This window comes from Podarcis cretensis (genome assembly GCF_951804945.1).
Source record: "Podarcis cretensis genome assembly, chromosome: 8".
NCBI classification, from domain to species: Eukaryota; Metazoa; Chordata; class Lepidosauria; order Squamata; family Lacertidae; genus Podarcis; species Podarcis cretensis.
In genome coordinates, this window is record NC_137177.1 from 84363502 (window position 1) to 84388724 (window position 25223).

Sequence of the window (25223 nt, forward strand, 5' to 3'; positions counted from 1 at the left end):
GAAAAGTTTCTATTCCTGGAGGGTTCTAGCATCCTGTAGTTGTCATTTGTTGAGAAAGCGGAAAGCATTGGTTGTGCATCTGGTGGGTTTCTCAAATGCTGGCACCAGAGTCAGCCTTGTCACAGAGAGAACGCAGGAAGCCTGCCTTCTATCAGGCCAGCCTGTTTCCTACGCAGCCCAGGATTTACTCAGACTAGCAGCCAATCTCCAGAGCACAGGGCTGCTGTATAGGGAGGGGGTGACTCTTCCAGGTGTAGTATCTCATTTCCCCAGCCTTAAGTGCAGCTCTCCACATCAGGTTGTGAATCATTCCCCCTCCCCTTCTTAAAATCCTCAGAAAATCTCACCAGCGTTTTAGTGTGAATCTGAAATATACTCGGAGTCGAGAATGGATTTCACGCTCTTTATTCAGCTCATAGTGGTGAGGAGGAATGGAAGTTCCCCCAGAATGTCTGCTTTATATACATTATTTACACAAGGGGCCCCACGTGATTGTCTAATTCCGGGATTCACCTGTAGGCCAATCAGATTGCGGATTCCCTTCCACCTGGAGCTGGATTGGGTGGCTCCTGTGGACCAATCAGACTGCTGCATTCTGGACCCTATTGTTCTAGAACCAATCAGACTGCTGCCTTTTGGATCCTATTCAACTCAGTACATAACAGAACGCCTCCTAATATACATACTTTTGCAGACCTTTCAAGGGTTGCTATTTTTCAGGGGTCGTCCCAGATTTACAGAAGCCGTCCTGGTTTCTGATTTGATCCCGAAATGTCCCACCTTTTCCACAGGACATCCGTATTTTCATTGGATAAATGTTGGAGGGTATGGAGTTATATGACCCCCGAGCCAACGAGATAAGTAACTATACAACCTTTAGAAGACATCTGAACGCATCCCTGTAGAGGGAAGTTTTAAAAAATATGTTTAATATTTTATTATGTTTTTATATATCTTGGAAGCTGCCCAGAGTGGTTGGGGCAACCCAGTCAGATGGGAGGGGTAGAAATAATAAAATCTGAGCTCAGTTGGGTTCTGGTACAAAAAAATTAATTCCTAGGCTCAGAGGCATGCTATCACTTCTTTCTAATTATATGTGTTTTGCACCTGGCTTGGGCTGGTAGATCTTTTGGTTCTAGTAGCAAACATCTCACCCCTGCTGTGCTGGACTTGTCCAACATTGGCTGTGTGTTCTTTTCTTTTATAATAATTTTTATTTTGTTTTACAAATATTAATTTTAGCAATCCAAATTACATATCCATATTTATAGATTTCTCCAAATCTCTGGACTTCCCACCTTCCCCTCCACGGGTCCTATTGTACACCCTCTTAACTGCATATTATTTCATAATCCATATTTTGTACTTTTCCATATTGTCCATGACATTTGCTACATTACAAGTGTTATTAAATTCCTGCTAATGTTTTCATCTGTTTACAGTGGTCTCCTAGATAAATTATAAAATTTCCCCATTCTTTACTGAAGTTTTTGTCTTCTTGGTTCCTGAGCCTTCCAGTCAGTTTTGCCATTTCAGCGTAGTCCAAAAGCTTGACTTGCCATTCCTCTCTGGTCCGGACTTTTTCTTCTTTCCATCTCTGGGCTAATAACATGCGTGTGGCTGTTGTCACATACAAGAAAAGTCTTTTCTGTTCCTTTGGGATGTTGGTACCTACAGTTCCTAATACAGTGGTACCTTGGTTCTCAAAGTTAATTCATTCCGGAAGTCTATTCCAAAACCAAAGCGTTCCAAAACCAAGGCGTGCTTTCCCATAGAAAGCAATGCAAAACGGATTAATCCGTTCCAGACTTTTAAAAGCAACCCCTAAAACAGCAATTTAACATGAATTTAACTATCTAACAAGAGCATTGATCCATAAAATGAAAGCAATAATCAATGTACTGTACTATAAAATAAATAAGACAATATTGTAGATGATAATTTTTTTTTTTTTAATTCTTACCTGCACTGATGATAGTCATTGTTTGGATGGGGGGCTTTTATCCATTTCCGTAGTCACACAATCAATCAATCAGTAGCTGAACTGGGTTCTACACAGTCACAAAAACAAATTAACCAAAAAAAGCCTCAAAAACAAAAGCGCCAAACTTAATCCTTTCCGGAAGTCTATTTGACTTCTGAAATGTTTGAAAACCAAGGCACAGCTTCTGATTGGTGCAGTGCCCCAGAAACAATCGCCGACAGCCTCATTGGATGTTCGGCTTCCGAAAATTGTTCTAAAACTGGAACACTTACTTCTGGGTTTTCGGCGTTTGAGAACCAAGGCATTTGAGAACCAAGGTACCACTATAATAAAGCTTCTGGTGTATTTGTTGTTTACAAAAGTTATTTTAAACAATTTTTTTCAATTCATTATATATCATTTCCCATAATGTTTTCATTACCTTACACATCCACCACATATGATAAAAAGTACCTTCTTTTTCTTTACATTTCCAGGAGGCATTTGTACTTGTCTTATACATTTTAGCTAACTTAAAGTAAAGGTAAAGGGACCCCTGACCATTAGGTCCAGTCGTAGCCAACTCTGGGGTTGCAGCGCTCATCTCGCTTTATTGGCTGAGGGAGCCGGCATACAGCTTCCGGGTCATGTGGCCAGCATGACTAAGCTGCTTCTGGCGAACCAGAGCAGTGCACGGAAACACCGTTTACCTTCCCGCCGGAGCGGTACCTATTTATCTACTTGCACTTTGACGTGCTTTCGAACTGCTAGGTTGGCAGAAGCAGGGACCGAGCAACGGGAGCTCACCCCGTCGCAGGGATTCGAACCGCTGACCTTCTGATCGGCAAGTCCTAGGCTGTGGTTTAACCCACAACGCCACCCACATCCCTTACTTTTGCTAACTTACTAGGATTCAAATACCACCAGTACATCATTTTCATCCAGTTTTCTTTCAGCGTACAACATACCGAGAATTTCAAATCAGTTTCCCATAACCTTTCCCAATCTGATAGTTGAATATTATGCCCTAAATCCCTCACCCAGTGTAAACATTGGCTGTGTCTTCTGGTGTGGACAACTGGTTGGTGACCCAAAGAACCCTGCTTGCTGCCCGACAAGGCCAGAATTTGCCCCTGGCAGCAAAGATGCTGACCATAGCCTCTTTTTGGAGAAGCGAGGTGACATCCCTGCGATGGCTGATGCAGCTGACTTTGCATGACAGCTGTGGAAGGAAGGAAGACTGCACCACAATTTCTTAGAATAATAAAGCCACTTCCTCACTGAGATGCTAGTACCAGCGGAGGGTGCTTTTGACTGGAACCTCTGCAGCCTAGATCCAAAAGTCCCTCTCTGCTTTTCTCTCTCTTAAATAAAGGGACACCTTGATTTCTTGGCACCAGACAACACACGTCCACTTCAGCAGTCCTCGTAAGAAATGCTGGTTTCATTCAAATACAGTTGGCCAACTCTGAGCAGCTGTTGATATAGCCCAGGAACAATTCCTCTGAAGGGAGGACCCAGGAGACTGGCATTTTCCTCACTGTAGGTAAGCTGATTTTTCATCTCACCTCCATCTATTCTAGGATTCATGTGATGATGGGCTGGCCTGATTCTGATCCTGGTGGCCTCACAGGAGCTAGAGATTGGGGTAGTGATGGGTTGGTGTCCAAAAGGGAGAGAAAGAGACCCTCAGGGTCCCTTCTAATTTTGTGTGACAAACAGACAATGCACTTTATTTAGTGGTGGCTATAGAGCAGGGGTCCCCAACTTGTGGCCCATGGGCCAGAAGCGGCCCACAGCAGCCATTTAACTTGCCCCCGAACTGAGCCACCCACTCGACGAGTTCCCATGCGCTGCACTAAACCGGCACAGTGTGGCGCAGGGACTCCCTTCTGCGGCTCCAGAAATTGCTTCTGTGCATGCCCAGATGCCGAAAATTACTTCTGCACAGGCAAAATTTTCATCATCTGGGCATGCACAGGAGCTTTTTCCGGCGCCACGGACATGCACAGATGCGATTTCTGGCATTGCACTGCACTGGACCAACCCACGGAGGATCTCTGTGGGAGTGATCCGCCCCATGCCTGGTAAGCCTTGCCAAGCCTGCTATAGAGAATGGTAACATTGGGCATTTGCTGGTGGCACTGTGGGTTAAACCACAGAGCCTAGGGCTTGCCGATCAGAAGGTCGCGGTTCGAATCTCCGCGACGGGGTGAGCTCTTGTTGCTCAGTCCCTGCTCCTGCCAACCTAGCAGTCCGAAAGCACGTCAAAGTGCAAGTAGATAAATAGGTACCACTCCGGCGGGAAGGTAAACGGCATTTCCGTGCGCTGCTCTAGTTCGCCAGAAGCGGCTTAGTCATGCTGGCCACATGACCCGGAAGCTGTACGCTGGCTCCCTCGGCCAATAAAGCGAGATGAGCACCGCAACCTCAGAGTCGGCCACGACTGGACCTAATGGTCAGGGTCCCTTTACCTCTATAACTAATAGGAGGATGATTTTGAAGAACTGTTTTGACCCGCAGAAGACGATGCTAGGTCACATGGACCAAAGTTCCTAGCCCAGTGTGCAAAGCATCTTAGTAGGCAATGCTATCACTTCTAGATCCAACTCTCTCATTACTGGTCCCTTTGGCATTGACTGATGGACCCATCCAAGGACTCTCTATTGTCAAATTTCATAGAATCATGGAATTGTTGAGTTGGAGGGGTCATCTAGAGCAGGAAACAGAGCTTTAAAAAATCCCTGACCTCTGTTTAAAAACCTCCAAGGAGGAAGAGATCTCCAAAGTCCATTCCACTGTCGAATAGTTCTTACCCTCAGAAACTTCTGCCCAATGTTTCATCAGAATCTTCTTGACATTTGAATCTATCACTTCAGATCCTCCCCTCTGGAATAGCACAAAAACAAGCTTGCTACATCTTCCATGTGACAGCCCTTTAGATATTTGAAAATATTTCTTTTTTATATTCCTGGTTGAAGTTTTTTCTCAGCACTTTGGCTGAGAAGAAGAGTGGTTTTCTTTTTCTCTTTTTTGGGGGGACGAGGGGAACGGGAACATGTAACCCGATCCCTTCACTTAACTCAGATGGTTTGTGATTCAAAATCACCACAACTGCAGCTTACCCCTTTAAATAATGCTTTGCACTCCTAAATTAGTTCTTCATCTCTCCCACTCAACCATTTCCCCTCACGAAAAGGTCCTTCAAATATCAAAAGCTTGTACTTCCATGAGCTTGAACTGAATGTTTGCCCATTTAGATATTTTGATTCAAAAGTAGCATGGATGAAAATGTCCATTTTGGTATCTCTCAATGTCTCATTTCTCCCATATTACGTCAAAAGTCTGCACAAAAGTTCATGTCAAAAATCTACACAAGAATGTTTACGGATATTCATGAACATTTCTACTAATATTTTTAATGCAATTTGCTTAATATTGCAAGCAATTTTTTCTTAATACGATTCTTAAAAAAAAAAAAAGCTCAGATAAATGCTTCCATTCCCATAATCTCAATGTTTTTTGGGAGGCGGGGGGGGGAGGGGGGCGGTAGTGGTGGTGTAATGAAAAACTGAAAATAAATTGAGACGTGAATGTTAGAAATTATGTTAATGTAAGCCAATACGAAAGACGTGCATATGAAAAATGGGAAGTTAGCGGAAAGAAAGAGGTGTGTGGGAACAGATTTAAATTTTGTACTCTTTTTTATTTTTGTTTGGAGAACTGCATAGCAAAATTTGGAGAAGTGTATGGCTGCCTTTCGGTTTGCGAGTTGGTTTGGGAAATGTGAATTAGGTCACTTTGTGTTAGGATGCAAATTTCTGAACAAATTTGTGCTCCATTGCTAGTGTTGCAAGGGAGGGCTATTACCTAAAACTCAGTACAGTTATGTACAAATTCACTTTCTTCGTTAAAAATGAAAGCAAAAGAAGTTTTGTTTACTGTCCCTTAGTTTCTGGTCTGCTGCGGCTGCTGCCCCATTTTATCTGGATTGTCTTTCTCTTATTGAGAAGTCTTTGAGAACTTTGTATCAGAAGTTCCTGGCCATTGAGAAGCCACTTGTATGGATGGTAAGTGGAGCGTTCCCAAGGCCTCCTAACCCTCCCGCTGTGGGTCACCAGCATATTAAAGGTAAAGGTAAAGGGACCCCTGACCATTAGGTCCAGTCGTGACCGACTCTGGGGTTGCGGCGCTCATCTCGCTTTACTGGCCTAGGGAGCCGGCGTACAGCTTCCGGGTCATGTGGCCAGCATGACTAAGCCGCTTCTGGCGAACCAGAGCAGTGCACAGAAATGCCGTTTACCTTCCGGCCGGAGCGGTACCTATTTATCTACTTGCACTTTGATGTGCTGTTGAACTTCCAGGTTGGCAGGAGCAGGGACCCAGCAATGGGAGCTCACCCCATCTCAGGGATTCGAACCGCCGACCTTCTGATCGGCAAGCCCTAGGCTCTGTGGTTTAACCCACAGCACCATCCGCGTCCCATCAGCATATTACTTAAATAATAATAATAATAATAATTTATTTATACCCCGCCCATCTGGCTGAGTTTCCCCAGCCACTCTGGGCGGCTCACAATCGAGTGTTAAAAACAATACAGCATTAAATATTAAAAATTTCCCTAAACATACTCCAAAACTCTGGATAACCCCATTCAGTTGTTTCATGTAGATGTTAGGCTTAGGGATAATGACAGGGAATAAAATTAAATGCTGAAGTCTCCATGGAGTCGAAGAACACTCCCCAAGCATCCCCCTCTGGAAACAACCACCCAAGTAGGACCAGAATTACTGCAAAGCGGTTCGGTGCTACCTGCCCCTACAGTACCAGATTTACATATAAGCTAAACAAGCTATCGTTTAGGGCCCCACTTTCTTGGGGCCCCCCAAAAAGTTTAAACAAAAAAACAAACACCGGATGTACATTTCCAAAATATAAGTTAAAAAACAAATAAAATAAAACCTACATACAGCAACAGTGTTTTGTGCTCTGTAGGCTCCTATTATGTAAGTAATGGGCCCAGCCTGCTCCCTAAAATATCACTGATTTGCCCATTTCTATATATAGGGTGCCTACATTCTGCATGGACTGGTTGCATTGCAACATGTGCAAATGGCTTTCGATACTTATTAGGTCCATAAATTACCATATAGCATATATTCAACACAAAAAAACCAGCGACCATTTGTTGTTGACAAAGGACAGCTGGACATATAAAGGGCCTCATTACGTTCAGTAGCTTAGGGCCTCATCAAACCTAAATCCGGCCCTGCACCCCTAACTTGGACAGCCACTCCAGAAGGATCCCATAGCTGATGGTATCGAAAGCTGCTGAGAGGTCAAGGAGAATTAACAAGGTCACATTTCTCCTCTGTCTTCCAACAGAGGACACAGTAGACCTTGCAAAGCTGATTAGCTATACTGTCTTCCAGGGAAGCCCCATGAAAAATGGATTACAGTAATCTAGTTAGAAGGCTACTAGGCTATGGCAAGGCCGTCTCAGTCCAAGAATAGCCTTAGCTGGTGTAAGGTAAAGGTAAACCATTAGGTCCAGTCATGGCCGACTCTGGGGTTGCAGCGCTCATATGGCTTTATTGGCCGAGGGAGCCGGCGTACAGCTTCCGGGTCATGTGGCCAGCAGGACTAAGCTGCTTCTAGCGAACCAGAGCAGCGCACGGAAACGGCGTTTACCTTCCCGCCGGAGCAGTACATATTTATCTACTTGCACTTTGATGTGCTTTCGAACTGCTTGGTTGGCAGGAGCTGGGACCAAGCAACAGGAGCTCACCCCGTCGCGGGGGTTCGAACCGCCAACCTTCTGATCGGCAAGTCCTAGGCTCAGTGGTTTAACCCACAGCACCACCCGTGTCCCTTTCTTAGCTGGTTACCAGCTGAAAAATACACTCCATGCCAGTGGTAATAGTGCTGAATCGATGAGGAGCCCCAGGCTACAAATTTGCTCCTTCGAGGAGAGTGTGACTCAATATGGAACAGGCTGTTTACCTAATTTCCAGACAGGTTAACCATCTGCCCACAACATCTCTTTCTTTTTATCAAGATTTATTCTGAAATATTTCCTTCAAAGTCCCCCTCTAAAGACAGGGAAACTGAGGCGAGGTTTGGCGTGACTTACTGAAATCCCCCTGCTATTTCTTGGTGAAAGTCCAATTTCTTTAAGGTCAGGATTTTTTTTCTTTTGTGCAATACAAAAGACTCCTCACATTTCAGTGTGAAGGGATGGAAAGGTTAAGAAAGAAAGAACGAAGCAAAAAAAATAAAATTGCTTGCGGGGATTTTCTTTTGCAGAAGTGAAAACAATGTATTTGCAATGGTTAGACCAGGAAAGCAAAACAAATGGAGGCGGGGGGGGGGGGAATGAAGGAAGTGGAGAGATTTGTGGAAGGTTGGCTGCCGCGAGGATTTCAATTCTCTCCTTGTTTGCGTAGTTAAAAGGACATCTGTTCATAGTTCCCTCTTGCAGATTTCTCAGGGAGCGTTTTCATCAGGGCTCTGGTATTGAGGAAACGAGAGTTTCCTCATTTAACATCAACATGTTGTGCTCGGATTTCAGCCCTGTGACTCTGGAGGATTTAGACACACACGGAGGAAGAAAGAGTTGGAAGCAGCCTGGTTTTCAACCAGCTGTGCATTTTTAACGGCTTTTGTGGGGGTCAAGGCTTACGCAAAACAGTAAGCCCATTTTGTCAAGAGAGCTGGAAGAGGGATTGCCGTTTGCGGTGTGAATACTCTTCCTGCTTTTGATACTCTGGTAAACAGGTCTGCCTGACTTTTAAAGTGTTTCCGAAGCCTCAATGGAAGGAGACAGTGGGATGAAAGAAATGTATTTTCGCGTGCACCCAGTTGCCAAGTGTCGCGCAACTCCAGGGTTTCCTAGAGATTGGTGTCTATTGGAATGAAGGCCACTGGTCTGATTGATATTATTTTATTGCATTTTTCTGCTGCTTTTCATTCAAATGAATCTCAAGGCGGCTTACAAACAATAAACAACATCAACATCAGAAATGCAGCATAAATCATGTGGAATAGTTAACAAGTCATTGATAAAGCAATCTATAAAACCCTGTTAACCAAACAGCAGCTGAAAAATAAGCTGAATATCACAATGACAGCAAAGGTCACATCACTGGAACATAGAACCATAGAATTGTAGAGTTCGACTCATCTAGTCCAATGCAGGAATCTCAGCTAAAGCATCCAGTGCAGGTGGCCACCCAACCTCTGCTTAAAAACCTCCAAAAAAGGGAGTCTGCAACCTCCCAAGGGAGACTATTCTACTGTTAAACAGCTTTTACGGTCAGAAAGTTCTTCCTGATGTTTAGTCGTAATCTCCATTCTTGCAACTTGAAGCCATTGGTTTGAGTCCTACCCTCCAGAGCAGGAGAAAACAAGCTTGTTCTTGTTAATTATTATTTTTTGCATATATATACAACCTGAACATAAGAGTACAGCATTCGCACAGCAAGAACTCTTACCTCCCCATTAATTTTCCAGGGGAGCCCCAAGCCATAGCTTTGGGTCTAGAACACAGCAAGACATGCCTCTGTCTCCCCAGCATCCAGAATCAGCCAAAACTCACTCTCTCACACACAGAACTCCTTTCTGGCTCCTTTCCTAGGATGACGTGGCATCGAGCCAGGTGAGGCGGGAAAAGGCCCACCCATTTGTCTCTATGGCAACAGAGCAGCCTCTTTGGATATAGTAAATGGCAGAACTTAACTGGGCAGCCAAAGCCATTACCTTAACAAAGGAACTGGTATGACTGGTTTGGCAGCCTCTTCTGCTGGATTCGAAACATTTCTGGATTGGCTTGGAAAGGACCCAGGCATCATCCAGCCTGACCCACAACCCAATAAGGTAAAGCTAAAGGGATCCCTGACCATTAGGTCCAGTCGTGGCCGACTCTGGGGTTGTGGCGCTCATCTCGCTTTACTGGCCGAGGGAGCCGGCATACAGCTTCCGGGTCATGTGGCTAGCATGACTAAGCCGCTTCTGGTAAACCACAGCAGCGCACGGATACGCCGTTTACCTTCCCGCCGGAGCGGTACCTATTTATCTACTTGCACTTTGACGTGCTTTCGAACTGCTAGGTTGGCAGAAGCAGGGACCAAGCAATGGGAGCTCACCCCGTTGTGGGGATTTGAACCACCAACCTTCTGATCGGCAAGTCCTAGGCTCTGTGGTTTAACCACTTTCAAGAGGGATAGGATCATAGCTGAGGGCGGGGGGGGGGGGTGATGGGCCAAGGAAGGTGATGGGTCAACTTCTTGGAAGGCAAGAAGAGTGGGCGTTCAGCACCATGGATAGCACTCTTGCAGTTGAGGTCAGGCATACAAGTTGCCTCAGCAAGACCTGGGTTTTATAGCAGGGCTAAGTATGGAGGCCTCACCTCTTTAAAAAATCCCCCTGGCAAGTTAAAGAACTGGTGTTTTCTTTCACAGCCACTGGTTCCCTTGAGGTAATGGTAATGGTGTTTTCAGCTGTGGAAATCTCTTCCTGGGACTCTCTTGGTCCCCCAAGAGTCTGGCAGCAGAGTTGTCTCATTGGGGCTGAAGGGAAGGAAGCCGGCTTCTGGTGCCCCCAGACCTATATGTGGCAAATTAGGAAGTGGACCCATCTCTTCCTTCTCTAAAGAGGAATTGCTGGAGAACTCTGCCTTCAGAATACTGGTCTGGGGCCATGACAACCTGTTTTATGTGTTGAAGGTTCCAGATTCAAATCCTGGCATCTCCCATTAAAAAGGACCCAGAAGCAGGTCATGGGAAAGGCCTCTCTGTGCCTGAGACCCTGGACACCCGCTGCCAGTCAGTGCAGGTAATACTGCCCTAAATAGGGCAATGGTCTGAGTTAGTAGAAGTTGTAGCTTTCTTTAAAAATGGACGGCTTCAGCCTGAAAGAGTCTGATCCTTAACTCTCTATGTAGCAATGTCAAACATCCTACGGAATGGCAGGATTTCAGTATGGAACACCTGGCTGGTCAGAATATCGGGCATGTTAGGAACACAGTATTCAGGAAGTCACTGACTAGCAGTTGCTGTGGGAGACTTAAGATGATGGAACAGAAGGACATCAGTCTTGAACTGGTTCTGGGAGCTGCCCTCACCCTGGCTCTGCGCATCACCAACCATTGTGGATGCCAGGCTGATGCTCATGGGCAGTCCCTAGACAGAAATCGGGGGATTTAATAACACAGTGAGATGGAAACCAGAGAGTGGCACTCATGTTATTTGATGGTTTCCCTTCTTGGAAGGTGATGCTGGCTCGTCTATAAAACAGAGGTCAGGTATATCCCATCTGTAAATTTAAAGACTTTTTGGTGCAATAGTGCATCATTGGTCTTCAGTGTGGAGCAAGAGGAGTGATCAGGGCTGGCTGGGTCTATTCTCTAAAGGCCAATATGTCCAAACCAGCTGTGGAGACTGTTGCAGCTGTTTGTTAACTGGGGTCTGTTTGCTGCTCCAAGGAAATGCTTTTGGCTCCGTAACAGTCCCTGGATGGATCCAGGGTCCAGCCTCTCCACATGCCAAGCCTTTTGCAGGCTAGGCAAAGGGGGGGAGGGGACACAAGATTTTTGGGATGAAGAACATCTGCGACCTTTAGTATGCCCTCCTTCTCCTCTCAGCCACCTACTCAAAATGTGTGCTGCATTTGTACTGAGCAGGCAGTTAACAGAGAGCCAGTGTGGTGTAGTGGTTAAGAGCGGTGGACTCGTAATCTGGTGAACTGGGTTCGCTTCCCTGCTCCTCCACATGCAGCTGCTGGGTGACCTTGGGCTAGTCACACTTCTCTGAGGTCTCTCAGCCCCACTCACCTCACAGAGTGTTTGTTGTGGGGGAGGAAGGGAAAGGACAATGTTAGCCGCTTTGAGACTCCTTCGGGTAGTGATAAAGCAGGATATCAAATCCAAACTCCCCCTCTTCTTCTTCATCATGGCAGAACAGGCCCTTTTCGTCCAATGCCAGATGGTAGTCCCAAAAATTCTGCATCGACGTGCCCTGAATCCTGCAGCCAAGTTGACTCTAGGTAAAGGTAAAGGGACCTCTGACCGTTAGGTCCAGTCGTGGACGACTCTGGGGTTGCGGCACTCATCTCGCTTTAATGGTGGAGGGAACCGGCGTACAGCTTCCGGGTCATGTGGCCAGCATGACTAAGCCGCATCTGGCGAACCAGAGCAGCACACGGAAACGCCATTTACCTTCCTGCCAGAGTGGTACCTATTTATCTACTTGCACTTTGATGTGCTTTCGAACTGCTAGGTTGGCAGGAGCTGGGACCGAGCAACGAGAGCTCACTCCATCACGGGGATTCGAACTGCCAACCTTCTGATTGGCAAGCCCTAGGCTCTGTGGTTTAACCCACAGCGCCACCTGCGTCAAGTTGACTCTAGAAATAGTTAATTCACAAGGACATCAACTCTTCATTAGTAGTTGTTGGGAGGTTTTTTTTGGGGGGAGGGGGTTCCCAGTGCTGAACCCAGTGCTGAACCTGCCAACACCTGCTCACCCTGTGTTTAGATTGCAGGAAAAACTCTGGCCCTCCTAATCTTGCTGGACCCCATCAGCCCCAGGCAGCATAGCCAATGGTGAGGGATAAAGGGAACTGTAAGGCCCCTTCTTCTTCTTCTTCTTCTTCTTCTTCTTCTTCTTCTTCTTCTTCTATCACTCATAGTAAGATTGTCTTTCATCAACACAGTTTTAACACTGAGTCCATAAGTGACTTCTGGATCCACATGTCCTTCCACAGTGGAAACATAGGTTTCCAGGCGGGAGTTGATCACGGTGAGGGTTTGCCAAGCGTGCCTTCCTCTTAGCACATTTCTCCCTTGCGTTCTGAGTTCGAGCGTCTTCAAAGCCCATGACACCTTTTGTAAAAGCTGTTCTCCAACTGGAGCGCTCGCAGGCCAGTGTTTCCCATTTGTCGGTGTTTATCCTACATTTTTAAAGATTTGCCCTGGGAGAGTCTTTAAACCTCTTTTGTTGACCACCAGCATTATGCTTTCCATTTTTAAGTTCGGTATAAGAGTAGTTGCTTTGGAAGACGATAATGAGGCACGCACACAACAGTCCAACGAAGTTGATGTTGAAGAATCATTGCTTCAACACTGGTGATCTTTGCTTCTTCCAGTACACTGGCATTAGTTTGCCTTTCTTCCCAAGTGATGTGTAATTTTATTTTGTTTTTAACATCTGGAGGTCCACAAGTTCCTTAGTCCTGGCTTAGATCATTATGGAACCAGAACAGTTTGTCCCGACATCCACAGAGAAAGCTGTACATGGGTGGACACCCCCACATGAAAGGAGAACCCGAACCAGATCATCTGTGAAAATGAACTCAGCGTATTCTCCAATTCCAGCACAATACTTATTTCCTGAGCAGTGGGCAATATAAGAATCATCAGGGATTTATTTTCCCCCATTGGATGTATTCTCAGCTTTGATTCTGCAGGAGATGTCCTTAGCAAAGACCTTTTTTTTTTGAACACGCACTGCAGACAGTGGATAAGAGCAAAGAATGAGCCCAGCCTGCTCCAGAGGTTTCTGACATTCCCTTCATCTTCTCTTATTTTGCTATATTGGCTGCTATTAATTTTAGCATTGCTTCCACGCTGCAGATGGTAAAAGAGGCCAATAAAAAAAACCTGCTGGTTTCTGCATGGAGTACAGTGCCAAAGATCTGCCTTCGATCTGCCACCTTCTAAAGGTCTGCCTTTTGTGGGGAAGTAGCAGTCGAAGCTCAGAGACATGCAAAGGAGCAAACGGATTCCCATGCATGGAAAGAGTGCATCTCAAACACCAGATTTTGCACAACCACTGCCCCCACCCAGCAGCTCGCATTTAGCCTAGGGAAGAAAAGACTGAGGGCTTAGCCACCCTTACCTTTTGCCCTGCTCTTTCCAGGCACAGGTCCTTACTTTAAAGCTCCATGTCTGCACCCCAGAGCTCTCCTTGCAAAAACCTGCTCTTTAAAGCTGATGTGCAACAAATGGCAATTTGGGTTTTCGGAGGATTGCCATTTGCTCCAATTCAGCTTTAGAGAGTGGGTTTTCATGGGCAAAGTGTGAACAATGCAAAGAAAGCATAAAGGACAGGTAAACATGGATAAGCCCCAAGAGGTGATGTGATAGCCATCTTCAAATACAGTGGTACCTCAGGTTACATACGCTTCAGGTTACATACGCTTCAGGTTACAGACTCCGCTAACCCAGAAATAGTGCTTCAGGTTAAGAACTTTGCTTCAGAATGAGAACAGAAATCGTGCTACGGCGGCGTGGCAGCAGTGGGAGGCCCCATCAGCTAAAGTGGTGCTTCAGGTTAAGAACAGTTTCAGGTTAAGAACCACTGTACATGGTTCTACCCCTCCTCATGAAATCTCCACAACAACCCTCTGGAGTAGGTTAGGCAGAGAGGCTGTGACTGGACCATGGTCACCCAGTGAGCTTCGTGGGCAAGTTGGAATTTGAACCCAGGACTCTGCCAGGTCGAGGTCTGATGCTGTAATCACTACACCTCAATATACTGGCTCAGTCTGTGCTCTAGGCACAGCATTCCCTGTCCCTTCCATTCCTCTGTTGTCCCATCTTTGACGCACCTGTCAGCATCAAGCCATCTTTGCCTCCTTCCGCGACCGCCCTCTGTCCCTGGAGAAGCAGCCTAACGCAGACTTACAGAGGGAAGGCTTGCAGTTGAATCTATGTGCAATGCGACCCACACTTCAGATGAAAAATAGAGCCTTTCCTGATTGGAAATCTCCAGAGATAGGAGCATCGGAGTGGGAGCAGGAGATTTCTCTCTCCATCTGTGTGCATGCCAGTGTGCAAAAAGCCCTCTCTGGCATTTATCAAGGGAAGCGTGAAACAACGTTTTGTCACCCTCTATCTTTCCAGCTGGCAAGTCGGGGCTTGGAAAGTGCTTGGTGGATGCCGGCAGTTTACAAATGTGTGGCAGAGCTACCTGGAGGAAACCACAGAATCATAGAGATGGAAGGGACCTCGAGGGTCATCTAGCCCAACCCGCCTGCAACACAGGAATGTCAGCTAAAGCAACCCTGACCCTGGCCATCCAACTTCTGCTTAAAGGCCTCCAAGGAAGAAGAGCCCACCACCTTCTAAGGGAGCCCATTCCCCTCTTGAACGGCTCTCGTTGCCAGAAAAGTTCTTCTGAATGTTTAGTCAGACTCTCCTTTCTTGTTGTTTAAATCCGTTGGTTTCGGGGCCTCCCCTCTAGAGTGGCAGAAGAAAAGCCTGAACTCTCTAGCAAGTGTTCTTCTGAGGTACAGAACATACTGGAATGAAAGATGTTCCTTTCCAAGGGCGTGCCTGGTATTGCTGAGTCAAAGGGATGTATGTAGGGAGCAAAAGTATACACCTGCCTCCTCTTTGTGGCTGGAAGGACAGATCGTGAAGCTGAGGCTCCAATACTTTGGCCACCTCATGAGAAGAGAAGACTCCCTGGAAAAGACCCTGATGTTGGGAAAGATGGAGGACACAAGGAGAAGGGGATGACGGAGGATGAGATGGTTGGACAGTGTTCTTGAAGCTACTAGCATGAGTTTGACCAAACTGCGGGAGGCAGTGGAAGACAGGAGTGCCTGGCGTGCTCTGGTCCAGGGGGTCACGAAGAGTCGGACACAACTAAACGACTAAACAACAACAACAAGCCTCCTCTCCTCTCCCTCTTTGTGGCTGTTGTTGCCCTGGGGACTTTTTCTTTTTTCTTTTTATTAACAATTCCTACAAAACCACATTTTCACAACATATCATATTCATCATTTCCCCCCATTTTCCCCATCCCTCCATCCAACCCTCCCCCCCAAAGACTTCCCTCAGCTCCTCTCTCCCATTCTGCCTTAAAGTCACAGTTGTCCTTGTCTCACAGTTTGTATGTCAGTTTAGCCAGTTCTGCATAAGTCATCAATTTCTCTTGCCACTATTCTTTCGTTGGGATTTCCTCATTCTTCTACCCTTGTGCTATGCACTGAGGACTTTTCCACAGACCCAACACAGAATGATGCAGGAACAGGATGAGGTGGACTTACAATTGAACACCTGCAAAAATGATCTCGGTCCTGTATACCTGAAAGAGCATCTCCACCCCCATCGTTCAGCCCGGACACTGAGATCCAGTGCCGAGGGCCTTCTGGCAGTTCCCTCATTGCGAGAAGTGAGGTTACAGGGAACCAGACAGAGGGCCTTCTCAGTAGTGGCGCCCACCCTCTGGAACACCCTCCCTTCAGATGTGAAGGAAATAAGCAGCTATCCTATCTTTAAAAGACATCTGAAGGCAGCCCTGTTCAGGGAAGTTTTTAATATTTAACGCTGTACTGTTTTTAAAACTTGATTGGGAGCCACCCAGAGTGGCTGGGGAGACTCAGCCAGATGGGTGGGGTATAAATAAATTATTATTATTATTATTATTATTATTATTATTATTATTATTATTATCTGTCTGTACTGGGAGGCAGCAAACAGCAGCACCAGCTAAGAACCACTTTCAGCTGGACCCCAGCCTAGCCATTGCAAGGGAAGGCCACTTGGAAAAACCAGAGTGCTGATCTCTCCAGCTCCTGTGCAGCAGCCAAGAGATCATGGTATAGGGTGGGAGAATCCACCTCCCCATGCTTTGCAACCCAAGAATTTCTCAGAGTCCACTTCTCTCTCTGAACAAACGCAGAGTGGCAGACACCTCCCATTAAAATGTATGAGCCGTCTGCAGGCAGTGCTGAGCTGGGCTGATGAGATCAGCATCGAAAGGTTTTAATTAACGGCCAGCTTGGAGGAAATTTATTGAGGAGGAAATTGCCACTCCCAGCCAGTTGCTTGCTACTGAGGGCCGCTAAATTGGGACTGGGAAATGGTTGGAAATCTCCTTCATCCGTCCGGAATCATTCAGTTCATTCAGTTCTAGCGTTGTGAGAGAGGAAGGGAAACCTCTCTGTATCCATTTTCTCCATGCCAGGCTTAATTTGATAAACTTCTTTCATGTCACCTTTTAACAAGACTTGGGGAATGGCCAGCAACGCTCCCACAGGTGATTTTAGTGAGTGAGCTGGGATAGAAGGGTTCGGGATATCCTTAGGGTACCCTGGACCTAAGTTGTTCAGGGCTTCGTAAATTAATACAGTGGAACCTTGGTTCTCGAACGCCTTGGTACTCGAACATTTTGGCTCCCGGATGCCAAAAACCCGGAAGTAAGTGTTCCGGTTTTTGAAGGTTTTTCGGAAGCCGAACGTCTGATGTGGCTGTCGGCTATTGTTTCCAGGGCGCCTGCGCCAATCGGAAGACGTACCTTGGATTTCGAATGTTTCAGAAGTTGAACGGACTTCCAGAACAGATTACATTTGAAAACCAAGGTACCACTGTACAAGGAACTCAAACCTAGCTCTGTAGTAGATGGGCAGCCAGTATAGAGGCATTAAGAATGGTGTCCTCTGTTCTTGAGCAGATGTTCCCACCAGCAATCTGGCACCTATAATATATGGGCTATAATATTTTGTTGAGAGCCACCCAGAGTGGTTGGGGCAACCCAGTCAGATGGGTGGCTAATAATAATAATAATAATAATAATAATAATAATAATAGGCTGCAGTGGTCAGGGTGTTTCCCTGTCATTACAGTGAAGTCTCATCTTGACCTCAGAACCCTGGATTTTGGTCCTGTTTTTCTTTTCTTCCCCCTCTGTTCCAGATATCTTTTGAGCAGAGGCAGCGATGCTAAGTTCACAAAAGCCTCCCCAACTCTGCACACATCCTTATCTCCATTCTGGAAAGTAATGACTGTGGAAAACAAACAGAGAAGTCTGTATTGTATCTTGAAAGATAAACAGACTCTGGGGCTTAGAGAGCTGTGACAGATTGCTGGTACGGAATGGGAAAGTGGGATGGAAGGAAGAATGGGAGAAAGGAAGAATGGGAGAAACATACCGGTCCATGGTTGGGGTCAGATAGAGGATCTGGGGCAGTGGGTCCTTGCCATTTTGGTTGCTCTGTCTGTAGAGAGATAGAATGAGCAGTCCTCTGAATTATGCGCTTCTCAAGTGGTGACTCATATATTCAGATGCTCCTCACGAGATATGTTTTTTAAAACACGCACACACACCAACCATCTCATTTCAGTATATAAAGTAGCAAGTCAGGGAGAGGGACGCATGAAACCTTTCTCCCTGCTGTGCTAGATTTCTCCATGCAGGGAACATTAAAAATGTGCCCTCTCCAGTTTTAACCTAAAGCTGTGCGGTCCAAAATTCTGTGGTTTGGTCTACCACTTTGTTTTGCATCAAGGGTAGATTGGCTCTGAATTTTAAGCCATTGTGGTGGTGAAAACATCGCAGTCAATCAGAAGGCCTTTGATCAAGAGACCTGTGCTAAGCTTGATATGAAAACCCTCAAATTCAGTGAGCATCAGTTTGCCTCAGAATTTGGTGGTAGCAAATCTGGATTAGTCTTAAGCATCTCTTCTACTGTTCACCAAGCACGGTTTTAGGTTTGCGTCTAGGAAACAGGTTATATTTTTGGCAGTCTTCTCAGCCATCTGAACGCCAGACCCTTCCAAATATTGTTGTGGGTGGGGGTCTGTTTGGATAATGCCCCAAGTTCCTCCCGATTCTTTGGATCCTGTATCTGTGGGGGTAGAACGTATATCCTGAAGACACCAGTCTCTGTGGACCTTCATCCCAAGGAAACTGAACCCTGGGTAAGTGCAGGAAGCCTTGGGAGTCGCTTGCCACTCAAAGTTGGGCTGATGTGCAACAATATCTTTTTGGAATGTGAATGGAGTCCTTGACAGAGGCAGGGAGGGACAACTCTAGCATGCCAGGTGGAAAATGAGCAATAGGATGGCTTGATGGGAGGAAGTTAACAGAAATGGACGTCTTCAGCTGTCTATTTGGGGAACATCACATGAGGCCGTTGCAATCACGTTGGCCTCCTGCTTCTACCACATCTCGTCCAATTTTATTTTGTTGTTTTGTCGCTCGAGACATGATTGTGTCTTTCCCACTTCTGGGAAGGACTGATGCTCACATGTCATCTACAGTCATACCTCGGGTTGAAGTTGTTGAGCGCTTTTGGGTTGCGCTCCGCGGCGACCAGGATGTAACAGAATGCGTTACTTCCGGGTTTCGCTGCTCGTGCATGCACAGACGGTAAAAATGATGTCATGTGCATGCGTGGAAGTGGCGAATCGCGACCCGCGCACGGGCAGACACGCAATTGCGGGTTGCATTCGCTTCAGGATGCGCACGGGGCTCCGGAACAGATCCCGTTCGCATCCTGAGGTACCACTGTATTTGAACCTGGAGGAAAAGGGCTGTACAGTCATACCTCGGGTTACGGACGGTTCAGGTTGTATTTTTTCGGGTTGCGGACTGCCGAAACCAGGAAGTACCGGAACAGGTTACTTCCGGGTTTCAGCGGTCACGCATGCGCAGAGATGCTAAATCGCGCTTTGCACATGAGCAGAAGCGCCGAATTGCAACCCGCGCATGCGCAGACATGCCGCTGCAGGTTGCTAACGCTGCAGGTTGCGAATGTGCATCCTGCACAGATCACATCCGCAACCCGAGCGTCCACTGTATTGTAGGTCTTTCTCAAGGCGTTGGGGTGAAATGGAGAATAGAATCAACAGGTGTTTGAAGTCCAAATGGACTGCAACTCATAAGGACATTAAGAAGAGCCTGATGGAGCCTGATCTAGTCCAGCATCCTGTTCTCATGCCCTTTATGGGAATCCCATAAGCAGGATTCGATCTCAAGAGGACTCTCCCTTCCTGTGTTTTCCAGCAACTGGTATTTTCAGAAGCATTGCTGCCTCGGAGTGGGTAGGCAGAGCATAACCAAATATGGTTATTAGCCACCTGTGCTGGGCCCGGGGGTAACCCAAGAACCGCAGTCCAGGTCTGGTTCAGAATCCGACGGTTCCTTTAGGAGTCAGTCCGACAAGGTCAAGGCAGGAAACCAGGCAAGGACAGGGGCAGGATCTGGGATACAGCAATGTTGCTCCCGCAACCTGGAGTGGGGTCTGACAGCCTTTTGTCTTTGTTGGGGTAATGGCCGGTCCTGATCCCCCGGTGACTCACCTCTCTGTCTCGCCCGAAGGCGAGCACTCCTCCTGCAAGTACTCAGGTCTCTCCTTCTCTCAGACCTCAGTCTCTGCAGCTCGGGAGACGTGGGTGGGTTGCTAGACCCAGGGCCGCCTCAGCCTCCCCTGACCCAACTGGTAGTGGAGCAGCTGTAAGTGATGGCCCAGCTGGAGGCAACGAGGGAATCCCCGCATCTGGAGCCAGGGCAGGCTCAGGCCCCTGACTCGGCCCAGCTGGTGTTTGTTGCAGGGGAACCTGTGCAGACTGGGACTCTTCAGGATCAGGCCTCAGACTTGGTTCAGATGATGCCTGAGGCAAAGGATCTGGTGCAGACTGAGACTCCTCTGGCTCAGAGTCCAAGGAATATCAGGCCAAGGGATGATATTCTTGAGGATTCCAGATTCATAGTTCCAGACACAGTTTGCACAAAACATTAGCATTTGATAAGACAATCAGGATGCCCATCAGACATCGCTCAATGTGGAGCAACTGGGCAAACAATGACAATTAATACAAAGGAGGTTGATAGATATAGGAGAGGAATCCCTTCCCCTGATTGCTATCTGCCTACATTTTCTCGAGCAAAGGGGGATTAACGAGGCAGAGGAAATATTGAGAGTCTTTAGAAGAGCCAAGATGGCTTTGGGATTGCTCTCCTGTACTGTTTTAGACATGTGGTCTGTATACTTATGTATGTGTGTTTACCTTGTGCAGTTATCAACATTTATTCTACAGTGGAACCTCAGGTTGTGAACATGATCCATGCGGGAGGCACGTTCGCAACCCGCAGTGGCGTGTCTGCACATGCGCAGGTTGCAATTTGGCACTTCTGCGCATGTGCAAAGCGTGATTAAGTGTTTCTGCGCATGCGCGAGCACTGAAACCCAGAAGTAACCTGTTCCGGTACTTTCGGGTTCCGCGCGGTGCACAACCCAAAAACACATAATCTGAATTGTCTGTAACCCGAGGTACCACTGTATATTTGAATTCCTATAACGCTTTGCAATTTTTTGTCACTTCTCTCTTTCCGTCCATGTAAGGATTTCATCCCTTCTGGCTTTGGGTGTGAGGATGAGATGTAGCCAGCAAAATGGGCCCTGGCTGATGCCGTAATAAATGTCTTCAAGGTGCTGCCATATCTTGAAAGGTTGTTGCCTTTGGATAGATATTTGCCTTAAAAGACCTTTCAGTTTCTTCTGACTAATGGATTCCGCACCCCCACCCCATAACCCCGTAATTGAGCTAAATTATAGGCCTGCAGTCAAATGCAACATTTCCTGTTTATTTGAAGCTCACCTATGAAAGTTGGCCTTCTTTAGTTCCACAGCCCATGTATATGAGAGACTATAAATAGAGAAGGCTAGCTGTGAGAACAGAATGTTGGACTGGGTGGTTTTGATCATTTTGGTAGCCCTTTCCTGAACTTTCTCCAACTCTGCTTCACTCTTTCTGAGGTGAGGCAACCAGTGCTGTACACAGTGTTCCCAAGGCAGCTACACCAGAGATCTGTATAATGTTATGGATTCTTCCACGAGGGCCAAAAGAAACACAAAGGCTCATTCAGTACGGAAGGTGATGTAACTGCTGGAGACGTGCTATCTCCATGCTTTAATGTCTAAGTATGAAGCATTTGACGGCAGAAAGTCTGAAAGCAGCTGGCTGCGAAGAGGAAAGGGTGCTGGCTACATCAAGTTCGGTCCAGGAAGGAACAGAGCCATCTCTGACTTTGGGAAAGGAACCACTCTGTTGGCCGCTAAGCTTTATGAGCAGCGTCAGGAATTCAGGCCAGCCAGTGGGAGTGTGAGACCTCCCGACAGATGTTCTTTCCACATCTGCTTGCGATTGCCGTTAATTACATGTCCGGACTGCCTCGCAGCCAAACTCCAATGACAAAGTTTCTTTGCGTGTTTATTCCGGCTTGTTGCTTTCGGGTTCTGATGTTGGTACCTTTCTGCTTCCACCCCATCAGGGGCGTAGCACTGTCTGCCAGTGCCCAGCGTGTGGGGTGGCTCAGGCTGTGGGGTGGGGCAGGGGTGGGGCATGGAATTGAAGAGCATCCTTCACGTTCCCCAGCCCTCACCACTGATGGGCGGGTGCACATGGGCTGGATCTCTGTGTCTGGCACCTGGTTTACACCCCCTTATGTGCGCCCAGGGCACCCCCAACACTACGTCACTGCACCCCAACCCTCCTCCCTCCGGAAAGTGGCTGGACTGCAGATGCAGAAGGGACTGGTTGAGACAGGCTTGTGCTTTAACTACTTAAGGAAAAGGTCCTCCATCTAGCTTGGGAAGGAAGGATACGGGGCAGGCCAGCCCCACCATGAAGCAGAGAGGGGCGTGATGGAAGAGCTGCAAATTGTCAGTTGTTTAATTAATTATTAGTGGATTTTTACTCTCAGGTGCCAAGGTAAGGTGGCCAGCCTTGGATATGATGAAGTTTGACTTTGGGAGGGAGATGCCCGTGTGTTGATGTGGTTAGAGTGCTGAACTATGTAAAAGGTAAAGGTAAAGGACCCCTGGACACTTAAGTCCAGTCAAAGGCAACTACAGTGGTACCTCTGGTTAAGAATTTAATTTGTTCCGGAGGTCTGTTCTGAATCTGAAACTGTTCTTAACCTGAAGTACCACTTCAGCTAATGGGGCCTCCTGCTGCTGCTGTGTCGCCGCCACGCGATTTCTGTTCTCATCCTGAAGCAAAGTTCTTAACCCGAGGTAATATTTCTGGGTTAGTGGAGTCTGTGACCTGAAGCGTCTGTAACCCGAGGGAAGCGTCTGTAACCTGAGGTACCACTGTATGGGGTTGTGGCGCTCATCTCTCTTTCATGCCAAGGGAGCCGGTGTTTGTCCACAGGCAGCTTTCTGAGTCATGTGGCCAGCATGACTAAATTGCTTCTGGCACAACGAAAAACCGTGACGGAAACCAGAGCACACAGAAACGTCGTTTACCTTCCCACTGCAGTGGTACCTATTTATTTACTTGCACTGGTATGCTTTCGAACTGCTAGGTTGGCAGGAGCAGGGACAGAGCAATGGGAGCTCAGCCCTCTGCAGGCATTTGAACCACCGACCTTCTGACCGGCAAGCCCAAGAGGCTCAGTGGTTTAGACCACACCACCACCCACTGAACTAAGTAGGACCTGGGGGGGGGGGCAGTGTCCAAATCCCTGCTCAGCCATGAAGTTCACTGGGTGACTTGGGCCAGCATTTCCCTGCTTGCAGGGAGTAGGCCAAGATGGTCCTCAGGGTCTCTCCCAACCCCACAATTCTATGATTCTGTGTGTGAATGTTAAAGGACAGCTATAGTTTCCCTTCTTGTGTTGTTTAGGGATGTGTGAATTAGGTATGCATTAAAATGCATCCCAACCCTACTACAAATCATGGGGGATTACAAATCATGGGGTAGATTACAGAATAAGAAGTAGGGGTGGAGGAGAACATTGGTTCATTTGTGCAATGGATGCTCTCTGCCTTACAATTCACAAAATAATTTTTCCCCTTTCCAGTAGCACCTTAGAGACCAACCAAGTTTGTTATTGGTATGAGCTTTTGTGTGTATACACACTTCTTCAAATATCATATCTGATATCTTCTTCAGATATCTGAAGAAGTGTGCATGCACACGAAAGCTCATACCAATAACAAACTTAGTTGGTCTCTAAGGTGCTACTGAAAGCGGGGGGGGGGGGGGGATTATTTTGTTTTGAATACGGCAGACCAACACGGCTACCTACCTCTAATTACAATTCACAGGCAACCAAATGTTTTGTCTTTTTCATTGGCACTGAAATGTCGGAGACAAGAAGGCCCCCTTTGGCACACAGACTGAAAATGCTGCTTCAATAGCCTGTTTTGTGCTGCTCCACTGTAAAACAAGAGGACCTTCCCTTACGAAAACCGTGTTGGAGTTATTCCCTGGCCCTGTGACATGGGCATTCTCGCTGCCTGCTTGTTTTCTCGCTGCTGCTAACATGGTGGGCAGCAGCTGAGTCAGGAAGTTGGAGGCTTCTAATTTGGGACACACTGTCTGGTGGTTTAGCAAATGTGCTGAGGCAGCCTTGTGGGTGAGAGAAGAACTCCGCGAACTCTGACAAGGCAGAGGAACCACAGCCAGCCTGCCTGCCTTGCCATGTAAGCACGGGGGGGGGGGGGGTCTTCTTGGGCTTTGCCCTGACATTGCCTGCAACTGCAAAATTGTGGGATGGGGGAGGTGATAGGACCATAAACCACGGCAACCCCTTTGACTGGCTGTGCAAAAAGCAGACGACAGTAAGCCTAAGTTCCTGTAAAGCAGAACTTAATGCTCTATCATTTTCACTCATGGATTGTGAATGGTTGATGCAACTGTTTCAGGACATCAAGGTTTCTGTGAAATGTCCTATACAGGTGTATCAAGACAATAGATCCTGTTTGGCTTTGCTGAACTCAGAAAGTTGCAAGCAAAGAACCAAATACTTGCAGATAAAGTTACATCGTGCAAGAGAGTGTATTCAGAAAGGATTCATTCAGGTGTCCTACATGCCAGGAAATGAAATTCCTGCAGATCTGTTGTCTAAAGTTGTTACCAGAGAGCAACTTAAAGTTTATGTACAGAGGTTGCAATTGGGTTGAACCACAGGTACGACGGTTTACACAAAAAGGGGGAGGATGTTAGGATATAGTTCCGTTCCACCTTAAAAGGAGCAGGCATGACTGTTGTGTGTCACATGCCTGTTTACTTCCAGCACAGGCTTGCTGGGAATATTCGTTTGTATATTGCTTTTGCTATACTGCTGTTTTGCTGGACACGAAGGGAAGCAGACATGTTTTTCCTTTGTACCTGAACTATGCTGAATAAATGCTGTAAATAATGCTTACACATGTCTCTGTCCGCCACTTCCGTTGCGAGGATTTATTCACTCTGCTGATGAGAGCGTGCACAGCTTCTGAATGTTTTGGAGGCTCATGTCGCCGATTGATGCTGCTCCGGGAACAGGAGATCGCCCAGCTGTCGGCTGGTGGCTGGAGGCAGCTGGGGGCCTGCCAAATGCCCCTATCTCCCCGGCAGCTTCCCAACACTTTCTTCACAGCTTTGCTTCCAGACACCCTCTAATGTAGGCATGTTTTGGGAGTCTAATCCAGCCTGCTGGTCAGTTAAAAAGCTCAGCAACTTCAACCCTAAAAAAACCAA

At 47.0% G+C, this 25223-nt stretch overlaps 1 protein-coding gene across 3 annotated transcripts in view; it reads left to right on the plus strand.

Annotated features, from left to right (window-relative positions):
* The window catches only part of CMKLR1 (chemerin chemokine-like receptor 1), a 33800-nt gene that overhangs the window by 4965 nt on the left and 3612 nt on the right, over positions 1-25223 (plus strand). Inside the window, exon 2 of one of the 3 annotated variants that reach the window (XM_079987185.1) lies at positions 3339-3505. The exons of 1 other annotated variant lie outside the window; for it this stretch is intronic. The gene's annotated coding sequence lies outside the window, so the exon portion shown is untranslated. Of the gene's footprint in view, positions 1-3338; positions 3510-25223 lie in introns of all 3 variants that reach the window. One more of the 3 variants, XM_079987183.1, reaches the window with a different exon arrangement.